Source organism: Silene latifolia, chromosome 9, assembly GCF_048544455.1.
Source record: "Silene latifolia isolate original U9 population chromosome 9, ASM4854445v1, whole genome shotgun sequence".
In the NCBI taxonomy this organism is placed as follows: domain Eukaryota; kingdom Viridiplantae; phylum Streptophyta; class Magnoliopsida; order Caryophyllales; family Caryophyllaceae; genus Silene; species Silene latifolia.
The window spans coordinates 218,189,368-218,208,719 of record NC_133534.1 but is presented as its reverse complement, the minus strand read 5'-3'; the positions used below and the strand labels follow the sequence as shown (position 1 = coordinate 218,208,719).

General features: G+C 36.5%; 1 non-coding gene and 1 pseudogene across 1 annotated transcript; one reads left to right on the top strand and one right to left on the bottom strand.

The window, feature by feature from the left end:
- The first annotated feature begins 8,717 nt into the window (after positions 1-8,717).
- Positions 8,718-8,816, top strand: LOC141603571 (small nucleolar RNA R71; annotated as a pseudogene).
- Positions 8,817-17,644: 8,828 nt separating this feature from the next.
- Positions 17,645-17,751, bottom strand: LOC141603277 (small nucleolar RNA R71). The gene has a single exon (XR_012525166.1). It is a non-coding gene; the product is annotated as a small nucleolar RNA R71 (small nucleolar RNA).
- Between the last annotated feature and the right edge of the window lie 1,601 nt (positions 17,752-19,352).

Sequence of the window (19,352 nt, the reverse complement as noted above, 5' to 3'; positions counted from 1 at the left end):
TCCTAAGTCAATAAGACATCCTAGGATTATATGAATTATTTAGGTTTGGAAACTAAAGTTTGTGCAACCCTTCAACACATAACTTAGTTTATCATCCAAACATATGAACGAATCCTTAATTCTTCTCAAGAATCTCAAGGATGTTCTTTAAGGCTTTCACAAGCCATATCATGTGAATTATCTTGTCATTGACTTATTATGCTTTTAGCATATGATACATCATGGCATGTGCATATGTTGATATACATGATCATTCTAATCATGGAAACATTAGAAATTGATTTCATATAATCAACAACTTAATAGGTTCAGTGAACGACTATGACTCCATCATAGTAATTCCACTTTCATCAACATGAATAACCCATTAAACCTTGTTGATGTACAACAGATACGAAACATCTTATCCTCATAAGACTCTCAATTCTATGCCAATATACTCTCATATAGATTCGGTAATCTAAGGTATATTGCACCTTTTCCTAGTCTCCCAATCACTCTTTCACAGAAGAGAGTATTAGTACATTATTCTCAATAAGTAATATGTTATCAACATATAAGACATGGAAAAAATAAATCTTGCTCCCACTTAACTTCATGTATAACCATGATTCTTCAATCATGTGAATAAACCATTCTCAATTATCACATGAACGAAAAATGTAATCCTTTAATGCTTGCTTAAGACCATTTTGGGATCACTTAAGAAAGCTACGCATAATATGTTAGGATTCTTAGATCTTCCTCTAAGGTTTTTGTGTTCCAAACATATCCTTTTCTAAATTCCCATTTTAGAAAAGCGAATTATCATTTGCCATTCATTATAAAAAAATAAAATGCGGCAATTCCTAACATAATTAATCTTGATTAACATCTTCATGTCAATTCATGCATTTGAGTACTCTAAAGCTCTATTTACTTTTAAAGAGACCCTCGCCTTAAAGTAAATCTACTCTTGAATAACAATATTTGGATTGTAATGCTATGGCTCGTATGCAACAAGGTCGATTTGGGACAAGGTCATAATACCATTGCTTTCGCAAAGCAACATTTTAACAATAAGACATATATACTCTCATTCTATCTTTATAGATTATAGTTCCATTACTTTCACAAAGTAACACTTTAACTATAAGACATATTTGTAACGATCCAATCTACTCCCACTCTATCTCTCAGAAATACATCTATCTTCTTGAGAGATAGCTTTGTGAGCTGCAAACATATATATGGTGGAGTATTGGGAGTTTCTCAAGACTAACGCATTAGCTCATAAAAGACCAGCTCTATCATGGCAGCTTGGTTCATGTTATATGTGAATCTGATCCATGTAATTTGTTAAATAGACTCTCTATTTCAAGTATTTCCTTGTTGACCATCCGTTTAGAATTATTTAACCGTTTTGGATTGCAAATTCCCAAAATTGAGTTCAATAACTCAAACCGACTCATATTAATTTGATCTTTATGGGTAGTGACACTAGGTCATAATCTATATTATAATAAATCAAATTCATTACTTAGATCTTTGCTACTACGATCGGATCGTAATGCTTTAGTACTTTGTTCAATTGGTTCTCAACATCATTTAGAAATTTCTCAAATTTCTCAAATGCTTCACTTTATATTTGATTAAGTAAATATACCCATATCTACTTTAATCATTGGTAAAAGTGACGAAGTAGTCATAAATTCCCTTTGCGGTGATGCTCATTAGAACACATACATCGGCATGTATTAGTTCCAATAAATCACTTGCTCATGTCCCTTTACTACTAAAGGGAGTACAAATCATTTTGCAAAGGAGGCAAGATTCGCATATTCCATATGATTGTAAATCAAATGGTCCAATAATTCTAGTCGACACTAGTGTTTAATGCGTTTCTAATTTATGTGACTTAATTAAAAAGGCCAAATGTACAAATCATTTGGATTAATAGTTTGAGTCTCTTAGATCGTATTATGAAGATATCTTTGCTCGATTTGGAAGTGTCTAAAACTTGTATATCATAAAGATAAGTGACATGGCTCACAACGATGTCTATTTTCAACAAATACAATGATTGTTTTTTATGGCAAAATATAAATCCTTTCATATCTAACATTGAAATAGAAATAATGTTTTAGACAAAATGGGTACATAATAACAACTATGTTGATTACGACTCAAAGCTATTAGCGAAAACAAGTACATAAGCCCTCTTGAAGTGTCGGCTACCCTAGCTCCATTTCCTTGTCGGAGATTTATATCACTCTTATTTAGCTTTTCCACATTTCCAAGTCCCACTTGGAGTGATAAGTCCAACTTTGATATCTCCCAAATACTTAGGGTAATTTCGCTTCCAATGGCCCATGACATTACAATAATGACATTCTTCATAAGATTGGGCACCCTTCTTGGTCTTAGTTTTGGTAGTCTCACTATCCATTTCCAATTCATTATCAGGTTTGGGTTTCTCACCCATCTTTGCTTTTCCTTTAATAATGCCAATACTCCTTTCAGTTGCAAGGACACTCTTGCTAGAACTCCCACTGAATTTAATATTTCTCCTTGTTTCTTCAAACAAGGATGCCTTGGGTTTAGCAAGATTTTCTTCACAAGCTTTTCTTACTAAGGTGGTGGGTATTAATATTAGAGTGGGTGGTGTGGAGGTGGTAAAGAAGCAAAGATTTCCATCCTGACCAATGCCACAGCGTAATTCTCTAATTGTATCATTGTCATACTCGGAGAGCTTTTCATCGAATGATTGGAGCCATGAATCATTGGTGTTGGAGTATTAGATGAATTCATTGCGAATAAATAACTGCAAAAACGGAAATGAAGGAAATAATTACCATCTATCATTTTAATAATACTTGTAAACACTTTTAAACAAGTTTTAGCATTTATATAGTGACCTCTACCCAACTATTATAAATGATTCCGAGATCCAAATTCATATTAACTCGGTCACGGTGAGCCGATGCATCCCTTATCAATATAACTCGGTGGATTAACCTCTTAATCGATTCTACTTCTAGAACTCTCGGTCGATAAAAATTACTTTAATATTTATCTTTAGCCCGGAACACATGCGACTACGGTCACGAATACTTCCGTTGAGTTCAATCCAAATTTCGATATAATAACATTTTATTACCCACTTACCCAACGTAACAAGTTTAGTACCCCGGTGAGCCGAACCTACTTCCTCATGAAATTGGGACTCATGGTTTCTACTATTTGGTAAGGCTAATTCTCAATTATTATAAGTGAGAGGTCTTGTCAATTTATTATCTATCACATTTTAAGTGAACTAAAGCGGTGAACTACGATAATTATGATTGACACGGTCGATGACTCGATATGAAATGGATGTGTTGTTATGGCGATTTGGCAATGCATGTAACATATTAAAAGAAATGCAAAGCAATAATAATAAATTTCTAGTATGGCCTTCCTAAAATAGAAAATCAAATAATCTATTATATATTCGGAAACCAACTCCTTTGGTCCCTTGAATCTTCAAATGGCACGCCTCCCAAGAACACCGTCTTCGTCGGAACACCTTTCCGAATGACACCGTCTTGAAGAAAATTCATGATTACAAATAATAATAAAAATACAAAGCTATTCCTATTATACATTTGTAATATGAAAAACTAGTAAAAAATAAAAGTGATACGAGATCACATTAAATTACAACCGAATCAATATTCCCTTTCATTACGGGTAATATCGATTAAAACTAAGGCCATACTAAGATAAACTTACATAATTTAAAATTATATAAATAAAAAGACATTCAACAATTGAAATATGCAGCATTATAATATGTATCTATCATGCCAAATTATGTACCAAATTGCCCTATTTAACTTATATCGATTATATAACCCGGTTTTATGGAAATGCGTGATAATAACTTCTTAAAATCACAAATTAACACTTAAATCACATTTAAGCTCAAGTTAATTACCCTAACACTATTAGGACTCAAAAATTAGTCATCACTCAATTTTTGACAATAATTCAACTTGATTTAATTTTTATGCTCATTTTTTACCTTAAAATCACAACATTTATGAAATAAATCCAAATTAAATTACAATAATTTCAAAATTTGAATTTTAAATTTTTGAAAATTCTGTAATAATTCCATGACACTCATAATATCAAAAATCTTGGTTAAAAATTTCGAATTAATTTTGAGAAAATATAGTTGCAATTTATCGGTTTTATCTCATAAAACATCTAAAGTATCCAAATATTAATCCAATCAATTTTACAACTTTAGATATCATAAGTGGAATATTAATGCAATCTAAAATAATTTTCTCATACCATGTAATTCGTTTTAGCTATTTAAGTTAAAATAGTCACTATTTATGCCATTTTTACACTAAAAATTCATAAATCATGCAAAATGAAATCATTTCATCTCAAAATTTACATACAATGTATAAATCATGCATGTGACAAAATATTAAAATCCCATGGCGTGGTTCGAAGTTTAACTATTTTTAACCATTTTACCTCCTTTTAATCCATTTTTATCTCATAAAAATCATAAATCATGCAATATTAATCAAATTAATACGAGATTTTACACAAAATTTTTAAAATATGTATGTGAGGTCATATAAAATTTTTTGAAGGTCAGAAACTAAGTTTAACCAATTTTAGTCATTTAACCTCCATTTATGTCATTTTTATCACATAAAAATCATAAATCATGAAATATTAGTCACATTAATATAAAATTATACATACAATACATAAAATATTCATGTGAGGTCATACTAAAAAATCACGGCCAGTAGTTAGATTTAACTATTTTTAGTGAATAAAAGTTCATTTTACTCATAAAAATGTGATAAAATCACTAAAAATCATTAAAATGAGCAATAAATTACCATAGATCATTAAAATGACCTAAAAACATTTTAGGACCAGAATATATAACATGCATCATGATTTCGTGACTTACTCTTATAAATCACAAATTTCTAGTTTTAATTAAATTACATTTAACTCGGAAAAACCAAACCGATTATGCATGCAACAATCTGGCTCTGATACCAATTGTTAGGTTCATTTACCTCTTATTAGACTCCTCTAATAGTGAACTAATTAACCTCTTAATTATTTGTTCTTTAGATCTAGTGCATGCATAACAAAATAAGAGATTTATAAGAAAAATAATGTCCCTTACATTGTAGGTTGGTTCGAAATAATGGGCACAAATAAGGTCACCTTCCTTATTTGTTCTTGAGCTTAAAATGTTGGATGATCCTCCATAAATCCCAAAGTAGAGATCCTCCTTAGATTGCACCCAAGACTAATCTCTTAAACTAGTATACTAATTAACTAGATTAATACACTAGTACCCTCAAAATTAATTCTAATATTGTTATTATTACTACACTAGTAACCTTATTTTGATATTAGAATAGATGAACAATCACTTGTTTTCTAAAAACTTGTTTAGAGAGAAGTGGAGAGAAAATATAGCAAGCTTTGCATATAATGTGTTAGAATGAACAATAAGAGAACCAAAATCTCTTAAAAGAAAGGGGAGGAGCCGGATGGAGTATCTCCAAAAGGCATATTACTTTCTCCTTTTGGCCTTCACAAGAAATGGATGTGTAAGACATGTAAGAGTAGGTGTAAGGCTAGTTGTAGGTAGGCATCATCATGCCATTTTATCAAATAAAATAAAACAACCATAATCCATCACTACTCCCTCTATATTTCGGTCCAACACATAAAATGGACTACCATTTTATTTTGTCAATTTGTCATTTGTCACACAATATGTTACATGTAGTATGTTACATGTTATTAATTAATTTAATGCATATTTATCATATAAATATCATTTTATACATTAATTAAATTATATACAACAAATTGACTAGTGATACTTGATCACATAAATAAAATGAGTCATTTAATTATAATTCACAACATCTTGTAATTATAATTAACCATTCATTCTATCTCAATTTTTTCTCAAACAATAATCAATTTTAGTAATAAAGTATTTCAATTACTAAAATAAATCTTATTTAATCCCATTACAATAAGATATAAATATTCTCTCTCACAAACAAATTGTTCAATTTTAAGGAATTGATCAACTTGTATCGTCATACAATTAATCAATTTGTCTATTAAGGGAATTGTCCTTTAGGTGTGACCTTAAGGGATCAACTGACCACCACCGTCAAACGACAGTAATGTCAAACTCTAGTTAGCCAATCATTACCGATTAATGATGATCAGTTGACTATATAATGAATCATCCCTTGCGCATTCTTAATATGTGATTTAAACATGTGATCGCACTATTGTTGAGGACACATACTCCAACATTGGCTTGGTGACTTGGAAACAAAAGTTTATCACAATAGGTTCTCTTTCAACCTCTTTGGCCTTCTCTTCATTTCTCTTCTTCAATGATTCATTGGATGTTGGTTCCACTACCCTAGGATTTCTCCTCAATGGTTCTAACTCCTTCCTTTGTTCCATCACATCTCTTGACTTGACACTTTCCTCAATAACATCCTCTTCAATCGGCTTCTTAGGTCCCTCATATTGTGTACCACTCCTCAAGTGAACGACATTGATGGTTTCATGCTTTGTAGGAGGATTACCTTGGGGAGGTAATTGTCCTTTTTGCCTTTGGGAACTCGAAGAGGCCAATTGGGTCATTTGTGTTCCCAACATCTTCGTATGAGCAAAGATATTATTGATGGTAGTGTCTTTAGGTTTACTATCTCTTTGCATTTGAGTGAAGAAGTATTGTTGGTTCTTTTGCATTTGAAGGACCACTTTTTTATTATCAAAAGCTTGGTCGTTGGTTTGATTGTAAGAGGATTGGTGTTGGAATCCTTGGTTTTGGTTGAAAAAGGTTCTTTGAGTAGTATTTCTCATTGGAGGTGGGGTGTATGTTGGTTGAGGATTTTGAACATTTTGGCTTTTATATGAGAAGTTTGGGTGAAATTAAATTTGGTGTTTTCGTTGTAAAAGTTGGAGTAATGGGTGCCATTCTTGTATGCTTGGAAAGCATTCACTTGCTCATTTGTCCTCCTACACTCTTGTTGATCATGTCCCAAAGTTCCACAATTCTCACATACTCCATTTGGAATAGAAGATGTTGACACCATGCATTGACTTGTTGATTTTGCTTGGGTGATTGAGAGGCCTCATTCATCTTGGCTATTGTAGTGTAATGCCTAAGGGTTTAGACAAATACAGCAAACAAACCAGCAAACCAAAGACAGTTTCTCAGGAATGCAATAAACTTGTGCTATTTACTAAAATTATCAAATGACCTTCAAAAATCATGAAACTTGGCAGTAATTAACTTTAATATAAGACCTAACTCTGAGCAAAATTCCATGATTTTTAAGGGAATCAAAGTATTTTTAAGACTCAACTGAACTGACTGACAGACACCACTGACTGTGATTGAAGCAGTTCTGAAAGAGTGATTGAAAAGAAAGGATCTTTGGATATAATTATCAACTGAAAACCCACAGAATACTCACAGGGAGTTAAGTTAATAATTTGGAGGACTTAAGCCAAGAATTTCCACAGATTAACACAGGAAAAACTCAACTGAAGCAAACAGGAAAGCCAAACAGACCACAGACTCAGCACAGGAAAGTTTAGACTCTACTAACAGGTACTTAATCAATAACCACAGTCTAAGCACATGTTATTATCAAGCCTGACTCTAATCTACAGACTAATCATAAGATTAAGAGGTTTAAATTTGAGAGAATTCTCAGGTTTCATTTATAAAATTAGATGTGTTACAACAGTCTGGGTTGAGGTCCTTATATAGGCCTTTTGTAGGTTACAAATTTGAAAGGAAACTACATCCAAGGGTCAGGATCCTTCCTCACATGCTGGTAAGAGTCCAAATACAATATTACAATGGTTTAAAAGCTCTTAATTGTAAACTGGAATGAAAACAAAAGAGAAATGCAGGTGACAGTGATAGGTTGTGGTCCTTTGCTGCATTGCTGGTTTTTCTGTTGAATGTGGGCACTTGAGGATAAAAGGATTGGGTCCTTGGCATCAGAGTTGGCTCTAGGTTGTACCTGTTAAACAGTGAGACAAGCCAAAAGTTCCTTGAGTGGTTTTTCCTCATGGTTTAGCCAGAAATGGAAAGGTTGCTTTTTGTTGTTTGTCATTTGCTGCATTTCTTTCCAGCTTGAATTTCTGGGACTTGCATTGTGATTTACCCTTGAACCCCTAGGACTTTTTTGAGCCTAATTCAGTGGCCAACCAGCTGGCCATGGTGGCAGCTGGTGGTTGGGCTTGTACTCATACTTATTGACCACTAAACTTAGCTCAGCTGGACTGGTTCCTGAGACTGGTGTGGTGTTGCCTTGGCTTGCTTGCTGATCTGAGGTGGCCTGGTCAGCGGCTCCTGCTGCAGCTATGACCTTGTCAAATTTCAAGTTAATTATGTCAATATGGGAGCATAATTGGGTACCCAAATCGACACTCAATTGTGTGACGGAGTCAACTTCATGTCTCCCTCCCCTAGTAGCTTTTCTTGGCCAACTATATTGAGAGTTGTGAAGCGTCATCTCCTCTATCTTAGCCCAAGTTTGGTTATCATCTACCTCGGTGAATCATCCATTAGAACCCATGTTGAGCACATTCCTTGAGTCTTCATACACCCCATTCCAAAATTGTTGCACTAAAACCATTCGGTTAACCCATGATGAGGACAAGAGCGACATGTATCTTTGAATCTTTCCCATGCCTCATATAAAGACTCTTCATCTCTATGCTTGAACACGGTGATTTGGGCTCTTAACAAGTTGGTTTTCTCCGGAGGGTAAAACTTCTTATAAAAGGCAAGTGCTAACTTCTTCCATGAATCGATTCCAAGAGTGGCCTTGTCTAGGCTCTTCAACCATTGCTTCGCGGCTTCAATCAAGGAAAAAGGGAACAATACCCATCGAATTTGATCTTGCATTACCCCCGTTTGAGAAATTGCATCACAATAGTCACAAAAAGTCTCCATGTATAGATGAGGATCCTCACTAGGCATCCCTCCAAATTGACTTGGTTCGACTAATTGTAAGAATGTGGATTTGGCAATGAAATTACCGATCAAGTGGGGGTAGTGTTGGAGTACCATTAGGTAGGTGAAAGATCATAGATCCATATTAGACTCTCTAAATAAAATCAAATTATCTCATAATTTGTTATTTTAGTGATCTATGTAACATCATGCAAATATAAAAGCATAATAAATAAAGATTAAGGAAATACAATTTCCTTACATAGATTTGATGGTAATATGGGCACAATCTAGATCACCTATCTAGATTGTTCTTGTGCTAAAAAGAGATGGATGATGCTCATAGAAGAAACCTCCAAAGAGAAGGTCTACTTCAAGAAGCACCCAAGAACTAAACCCAATAATCTAACAAGTATTAACTAGAAACTTGTTAAATTTAACCCTTAATAATATTTATAATATTACTAACACTCTTAGTAAATATTTTGTTTACTAAAAAATCTTAGTAAATGGTTTTATTATTTTTTTTTTAGAGAGATGAATAATTTCCACATGCAAATGTTCAAGAGTAAGGAAAAATGAACAATTGAATAGAGGAAAAGGGAAGGGGTGGCCGGGTAGGTATAGAGGGAGTTGAATGTTTTTTTTTGTCTTATTTTAATATGCCCAATGGAGCATAGTATAGAAAAAAAACAAAAGCATTTTGGGAAGTAAAATGTATAAGTGGAATGATTGTGTCTAAAGCAACACATAATCCCATTTACACGATTTCCATGACCCATTTACGGGTCCATATTGGTTCTTATATTTGTCGCACAAATACGTGTAAATTTTATTTAAACATCAATTTATATTTAAATGCTTCCCGATCAATTTTGTCCAAAATACTCCGTAAATATACGTGTACCGCTACACGTATTATTTACGTACTAATATTAATCTCATTAATCAATTAGTACAATTTTAGTGAATTAACAATTAATTAACTAAAACCCGTCTCATAAAATTTATTATTCAATTATCGCATAATTAAATAATAACTGCCGCGCCTCGAGTTCGCAACTCGAAATATCTCTAAAAAGATCGACTAACTTTTTAGTCAATAAATCAAGGGACTAAATAAATTGTATCTCATACAATTAATTTGTTGTCAATTGGGGTCCGTTTCTTTAGGTGTGACCGAAAGGGGTCAGTTAATCACCGCCGTCTCACGACAATAACGTCAAACTCTAGTCAGCCAACCGTTATTGATTTACGTTAATCAACTGATGAGGATCATAAAATAAATGTCCTGATGATATTCCTTTAATGAGAATTATGATGTAAACGCACTATTGTGGAGGACACTAAATCCAGCAATCTCCCACTTGTCCGACACAAGGTGTGCGCTACCAATTGTCTAGTCCGTTTTAATCTCCCACTCAATGCAAGGTGTCTTTCAGGTCGCACTTGCACATGAACATATCGCGAGTGGTTGTCTCGATCGGGAGTGTGACTACAAGACCGAAAAAATCTCCCACAGATTACTTCCGAACGTGGCCACGCATTTATAGTCACAACTCCTCGAGTGGCCTTGAGATGCTGTAACCCAACGTGGGTGGAAAATTCCTGTATGCCCTATCTATCTTTGCTCAATACAGATCACCATGACTCAGAAGATGTTCTTTGGCCTCCTTTCACGGCATGACCTTGGACAAAAACCAAAGTCACTCGAAAACTGCACTGACTTGGATAATAGTCTCCAGTCAAAAGAATCGACTCATAGGATCATCTTAGATATCCCTGCCATGACCAGGCGTCTATAATAGAACTAAGGGACTCTCTAAATGGTCACTGTCCGGCAAAGTGTCACACACTCTGTCTATGTAATCGACTAGTCATCACGTATGACCTCATGGTGTTGAACAACCATCAATCGACTTACAATCTAGTCACTTCGAGACGTCACATTATTAAGTGACTAAGGACAAAATATAATGTTCATATTATTCATTGAATAGTGTTCAACATTGTCTCCACAACTTATTCAGATAAACAAGGTATTATAAATATAGTCACACTAAATAAAATAATTCATAAATGAATGCTTAAACAATGAATGTGATTATCATATATATATATATATATATAAAAAGTGATACACTATCCAATTATTACATATCCATAATCTAAAGAAATTCTGGTACTCGTCTCAATCCCATTGCGACGACATGTCCATCATGCTTAGCCTTTGATAAAGGCTTGGTTAAAGGATCAACAATATTATCGTCTGTCCCAACCTTACAAATGTCTATTTCCTTCCTTTCCACATAATCTCTAATTACATGGTATTTCCTTTCAATGTGTCTAGATTTGTTACTAAACTTCGGCTCTTTGGCTTGAAAAATAGCCCCATTGTTATCACAATATAGAGTGATAGGATCTTTGGCGGAATGGACTACTCCTAGCCCCTCCATGAATTGCCGAATCCAAACAGCTTCCTTTGTAGCCTCAGACGCTGCTAGGTACTCTGCCTCTGTTGTAGAATCCGCGGTAACGCTTTGCTTGAAGCTTTTCCAGCAAACAGCTCTTCCATTTAGCATAAACACATAGCCGGATTGGAAGTGCGTCCGTGTAACCTCTTACACGCAACTCAGTTTCTCCTCCAAACACTAAGAACGAATCCTTAGTCCTTCTCAAGTACTTAAGGATGTTCTTTACGGCTATCTAGTGACTCTTACCAGGCTTGGCTTGATAACGACTTGTCATGCTCAAGGCATACACGACGCCGGGACGAGTGCAAATCATAGCATACATGATAGACTCAACAGCGGAAGCATAAGGGACGGTCTTCATGTGTTCAATCTCCATAGGGGTAGAGGGAGACTTTGACTTGCTCAAAGTAATCCCTTCGCCCATAGGTAGAAATCCTGTTTTAGAGTCTTTCATATTGAACCGGTCAAGAACTTTGTCAATATAAGCTTCTTGACTCAATGCTAGTATCCTTTTGGACCTATCTCTATAGATCCGGATACCCAAGATTCGTTGTGCCTCTCCCAAGTCCTTTATCAGGAAGTGATTCCCTAGCCACTCCTTAACGGAAGTGAGCGATGGAATATCATTCCCGATGAGCAATATGTCATCCACATATTAGACAAGGAAAGCAACCTTACTCCCACTAAACTTCATGTATAAACACGGTTCTTCAACACTTCTAGTGAAACCGTATTGTTTAATAACATGATCAAAGCGATGATTCCAACTCCGAGATGCTTGCTTAAGACCATAGATGGACTTCTTGAGCTTGCACACCTTCTTAGGGTTAGATGTATCCACAAAACCTTCAAATTGTATCATGTACACTTCCTCTTCTAGAATCTCATTCAAGAAGGCGGTTTGGACATCCATTTGCCAAATCTCATAATAATAAAACGCGGCAACCGCTAAGATTATCCTAATGGACCAAAGAATAGCGACTGGAGCGAAGGTTTCGTCATAATGTAGACCATGAACTTGGGTGAAACCTTTTGCCACCAATCTAGCTTTGTAAACATCTATATGTTTATCCACGTCGAGTTTAATTTTATATATCCATTTACACTGAAGGGGTCGCACTCCCTCAGGTAAATCCACCAAGTCCCATACTTGGTTCTCGTACATGGAATCCTTTTCGGACCGTATGGCTTCTAGCCAAAGCGAGGAGTCGGGACTAGACATGGCCGATTTATAGGTAGTGGGTTCGTCACTTTCCAAAAGTAACAAAACACCATCCTCTTCGATGTTACCAAGGTAGCGGTCAGGTGGATTAGAAGTCCTACTTGACTTTCTAGGAATGATCACCATTGCAGAGGAGGAGGGAACGTTATCCTCTACGTTCTCCTCTACCTCATTCTCGGTTTGTGGCTCTCGAACTTCGTCAAGTTCAAATTTTCTCCCACTCTGTCTTCTAGAAATAAACTCTTTTTCTAGGAAGACAGCATTACGAGCCACAAACACTTTGTTCTCGTTTTTATTGTAGAAGTAATAGCCACGTGTTTATTTTGGATAACCTACAAAAAGACATTTGTCAGACCTGGGTGCAAGTTTATTGTCAGACTTGATCTTGACGTACGCTTCGCAACCCCAAATTCGCCTGAATGACAAATGAGGGACTTTCCCTGTCCATATCTCATATGGAGTCTTATCGGCCGCTTTAGTGGGGCTTCGATTTAGTGAAAATTATGCAGACAAGATGGCAAAACCCCAAAACGTATCAGGAAGTCCGGTTAGACTCATCATAGACCGAACCATGTCTAATAAAGTTCGGTTTCTCCTTTCAGCTACACCATTTAATTGTGGTGTGCCACGAGGAGTCCATTTTGATACTATACCACAGTCTTTTAGGTGTGAATCAAATTCAGTATTTAGGTATTCACCACCACGATCGGATCGTAGGGTCTTAATCTTTTTATCCAATTGGTTCTCTACTTCATTCTGAAACTCTTTGAACTTGTCAAAAGCTTCACTTTTGTTGTTTATCAAGTAGATATACCCATATCTACTCAAGTCATCAGTAAAAGTAATGATGTAGTGAAAACCTCCTCTAGCGGTGATGGTTAATGGTCCACACACATCCGTATGTATGAGAGCCAAAACCTCACTAGCTCGTGTCCCTTTTCCCGCAAAAGGTGCATGAATCATCTTGCCTAAAAGGCAAGACTCGCATATACAATAAGATTCGAAATTAAATGGTTTGAGCACTTTTGATGAAGCAAGTCTCTTAATGCGTCTTTCGTTTATATGACCTAAACGACAATGCCAAAGGTAGGATTCATTTGGATCACCCGTTTTGAGCTTTTTAGTTTCCATATGATAAACGTCATTAACATCATTTAAAACATAAATACCTCTAATTGAAATGGCCTTGCCATAAACCAAATCATTCAACGAAAAAGTACAACAATTGTCCTTAATCATAAAACAAAGCCTTCCGTGTCTAACGCGGGAATGGAGAAGATGTTCTTGGTTAAAATTGGTACAAAATAACACTTATTTAAAAACAACTCTAAACCACTAGCTAAAGTGAGCACATAGGTCCCTACGGAAATGGCCGCTACTCTAACTCCATTGCCCATGCGGAGATCCACATCACCTTTTGCAAGTGCTCGCACGTTCCTTAAACCCTGCAAATGATTACAAAGGTGAGAGCCACATCCGGTATCTAGTACCCAAGTGGAAGTGCAAGCATAATTAACGTCTATCACATAGAGAGAGGAAATCATACCAATAGGCGTCACACGCCCTTCCTTGAGGTCCTCTAGGTATTTGGGGCAACTCCTCCTATAATGCCCTTTCCCATTACAATGGAAACATTCAGCCTCGGAGAGTTTGACATTCTTTGCCTTGGGTTTGCCATTCTCAACGGCTTTCCCCTTTCCCTTGTCTTGTTTCTTTGACGATTTCTTGAATTGGGACTTTTCTTTCCCCTTTCCCTTCTTAACTCCAAGAGACATGTTCTTTAACTTCATGGTTAGAACATCCCCTTTTTCACTCCCACTAGCTTCCATATCCCTCACCGCTTGGGTGACAAGTGCATGAATTTCATGATAACTCTTATCCATGCCATTCATGTTATAGTTTACCCTAAAGTGGGCAAACTTGGTAGGAAGTGAGTAGAGGATGCGATCCACCACAAGAGTTTTACGAATTTTACACCCTAGACGCTCTAGGATGTTAACATATTTGACCATTTTGAGTACATGGGAACCAACCTTTTGGCCCCTCTCAAGCTTTTCTTCAAAGAAGCATGCCGCCGCTTCGTATTGGCGGACTTTAGGTGTTTGTGAAAACATAGTAGTCATACGAGTGAATATCTCGTACGCATTCAAAGAAATGCATGAAAACTTAAAGTTGGGGACATCGACCATATCAACACATTTTTGATATCATTGGACATCCTTATGTACTCATCATAGGCGGTCCGCACCGTTATTGAAGCCCTTGCACCGGGCTCGATGGGACGGGCATCGGTCAATTAAGGGAGTATGTTGTCGGACAACGCAGCACTTTTGATTTTGGTTTCCCATTCAAGAAAGTTACTACCGTCATCTTTTAAGGTACATTTGTCCATTACTGACCTTAGCCATGAATCTTTTCCTAGTTGATGTGACCAATATTTGAGCATATTTAGTCCCCGAATTAGCCTCGTTCCTATGCTTTTTAGTGCATATTTGGGTCATTTACTATATTTAGTCCTTTGTTTTGCATATTCTTTGAGGTTTTGTTTCCTTGGTAGGAGAGGAGTGCAAACCTTGCATTTTCATGGCAAAATAGAGCTACATTGATCGAATCTAATGACCCAGCATCAAAGTGAAGACAAGACTAGAAGGCCTTTGTAAATAATGTAGTAGATGGGCAATGATGAAGAAGATCCTTGCATCCCCGACAAGATCCCTAAGGATTGTTGGAAGAAGGAAAGAAGGAAAAAAGCTCCTGGACTAGAATCCGAGCGTCCCACCTGCCTGGCCGCTCGTCCAAGAGCCACAATCCGAGCGTCCCACCTGCCTGGCCGCTCGTCCAAGAGCCACAATCCGAGCGTCCCACGTGCTTGGCCGCTCGTCCACCGCCTGCACAATCCGCTCGTCCCGACCTTTTGGACGCTCGGATTCTTCTCCAGTACAACCCGACTTCTTCTTGTTCTACTCGGGATGCGCATATTTTCGAATGATTAGCAAAAAGGAGACTCGCATCTTTCTTCGAGAGGAGCATTTCTTCAACTTTTCTTAAGGACTAAATTGTCATTTAAGCCCTTAGTAACCCTAATTTGTGCACCTAATCCCCATTATAAATACCCCATTATACTAATTAGATTATCATGTTCTTCTTATCAATCTTTAGTGTAGTTTATATTATTCTAATCTCTCTTTAATCTGGTAATCAACTTTTAATCAAGTATTAATACAAATCTCATTTCTTTAATTTCTCTATTGTTCATCCTTTATTTTGGGTAATTGAAGATTATTTGGGTTTATTTGGAGGATTGACAACCTTCTAATCATTCATCAAGTACTTCTATTATTCTTTGCTTATTATTTTGGAATCATCATTAGGTATAATTCTCTTAATCCCTTTTTAATTATTGTTAATCATCTTTACTTATTCATCATGTTTTGCTTTGTTGATATGATTGACAACCTTGTTAACATGTTAAACTTGATAATGAGTGAGTCGTTTCCTTAACTAGGGTTAATGGGGAATTAGAGGAAACCAACATGGGGATTGATTCATGCTTAATCTAATATGCTTTCATAATTAATTTGCTTGCTTGTTGAGATTTCAACTTATGGACATGTTATGTTTGATGAAATGCGAGCCTATGAATCTTTGCATTTTTTCCCCATCACTTATCTTTTCAATGAGACTTGTAAGACATAAACTAACTCGAGTCTCATTAGACCATGCATATTATTGGATAGGGAGGATTAAGTCGACTTGTAGGTGTTGTACAATCTAATCAATTCGGCTCCGGGACCCAAACCTTCCTAGGGATTGTAAGATATACACTAACTAGATCCCATCACAACAATAATTGCTTGCATCTAGTTGAAAACATGTTTGTATGATCAAATCCCATGAATCCCCTATGAACCCATGACACCCTAGTGCTTTTAATCAATTATTTACACCTCTTTTTAATCATCTTGCTTGTTTACTTTTATTGTTATTTAGCTTAGTGATCTTCTTATCTCAACCCAAATTATGACATCCTTAGACACCACTACTTGCAATCGAAAATCCTACATCAATACCCGTCCCTTGGGGTCCGACCTTTACTTACCTCTTTACTAATAGTAGAGTTGTTTGTGAAGATTATAAATATTTTTTTAGTCTAGGTACTCCTAACGACAAGTAACCGAAATCTAAGCTAAGAAAGCGACCGGCCAAAAATGGCACCGTTGCCGGGGACGATGTTAACTTGATTTGATTTTCTTTGATTGTTATTAGTTGTGTCTTTCTTTGCCTTTGGGGAAGTAAAACTCCTCAAGGTTTGTTCTAATTGTTTTCGAGTTGTTTGATATTTTGCATGTCTAGAAGGTCACAAGGCGACTTGTTACCCTTTGATCGTGAAATTGAAAGAACTTTGACAACCAATAGAAGACTTGCTAGGAGAACTTTGAGAGGTATTGGTGAGGTTGTAGATATTCAACCAAATACTATTGAGTTCATCAACCCTTTTGCAAGAGAAGGTGAGGAGAACCCAACACAAAATCCAACACAAAATCAACCCACAATGCCTAAGTTTTCATCACATTCCGTACCCACCGAGGAGAACCTACCCAATGGTACTCCCACACCACAACACTTGACCGGAAATTTCATTGCAAAATTCGCATTTATCCAATTAGTCGAAAGAAGCCAATTTGGGGGGATGCCTAGTGAAGACCCTCATTCTCACATAGAGACTTTTTGTGACTATTGTGATGCGATTTCACAAACCGGAGTGACTCAAAACCAAATTCGATGGGTCTTATTTCCTTTTTTCTCTAATTGGTACCGCGAAACAATGGTCTTGATAAGGCTACTCTTGGAATTGACTCTTGGAAGAAGTTGGCTCTAACTTTCTACAAAACGTTCTACCCTCCGGAAAAGACTAACATGCTAAGAGCCCAAATCACAGGTTTTAAGCAAAGGGACGAAGAATCTTTGTATGAAGCTTCGGAGCGATTCAAAGGAATTTGTCGCTCATGTCCTCATCATGGACTTAGCGAGTGGTTCTTGGTACAACAATTTTGGAATGGTCTTTATGAAGACTCCCGAAACATTCTCAACATGGGATCAAATGGTATGTTCACCGAAGTTGACGATAATCAAACTTGGAACAAGATTGAGGAAATGGCGGTCCATAATTCACAATATAGTAGACCTCGCAAGGCTACTAGAGGAGGAAAGCATGAAGTGGACTCTATTACTCAATTGGGTGCTCAACTTAGTGCTCATATTGATACCATCAACTTGAAGTTTGAAAAGGCTATGGCTAAGCTTGAAGAAGCCTCAAAATCACCAAAGCAACATGTTAATAACATGGTAGCATCTTCATCGATTCCAAATGGAATATGTGAGAATTGGGGAACTTTGGGACATGACCAAAGTGAATGTAGGGGAACAAGTGAGCAAGTGAATGCTTTTAAAACATACAAAAGTGGTACCCCTTATTCCAACTATTACAATGAAAACACCAAATTCCATCCAAATCACTCATACAAAAGCCAAAATGTTCAAAACCCTCAACCAACATACACCCCACCTCCAATGAGAAACCAAAATCAAAGACCCTTTTACAACCAAAACCAAGGTTACCAAAATCAAACTCCATACAATCAACAAAATGACCAAGGTTTTGATGTTCAAAAAGCGGTCCTCCAAATGCAAAAGAATCAACAAGAATTTTTAACTCAAATGCAAAAAGATAGCCAAGCAAAAGACATCACCATCAACAACATCCTAGCCCACACAAAAATGTTGGAAACTCAAATGACCCAACTAGCATCTTCAAACTCTCAAATACAAAAGGGGCAATTACCACCTCAAAGTAATCCCCCAAGACATGAAACGGTTAGTGCCATCCACTTGAGGAGTGGTACAAGGTATGAAGGGACAAGGAAGCAAGTTAAGGATGAAGTTGTGGAAGCTAGTGACAAGGAAAGAGTTGTGCAAAACTCTAGGGAAGAAGAACCCACCAATCAACGAGTTTCAAAGAAGAATGAAGAAAAGGCCAAAGAGAAGGAGCCCATTGTGATTAGACTTCCATTCCCAAGTCGTCAAGCTAAGCCTAAGTTTGATGACCAACTTGGAAAATTCATGGAAATTGTGAAGAATTTAGAAGTCTCGATGCCTTTCACGGAATTGATCAATCACGTTCCGGCCTATGCAAAATACATGAAGGACATCCTTACAAAGAAGAAATCAATCCGGAAGCTTGAGACTACTGCCTTCACTAAGGTGAGTAGTGTCATCCTTCAAGGGAGTTCACCTCCAAAGCTCAAGGATCAGGGAAGCTTCTCCATTCCATGCACTATTGGTGACACTACAATCAACAAAGCTTTATGTGACCTTGGGGCAAGTGTTAGTGTCATGCCATATTCGGTTAGCAAGAGGCTAGGAATGGTAGAACTCAAATGCACCAACATCACGCTTCAAATGGCGGATAGATCGACAAAGACACCTTTAGGGGTATGGGAAAATGTTCCCGTGAGAATTGGAAAATTCTTCATCCCGGTGGATTTCGTTATTGTTGACATGGAATAAGACTCCAACATTCCTATTATCTTAGGAAGACCTTTCTTGCACACCGCGGGAGCGGTGA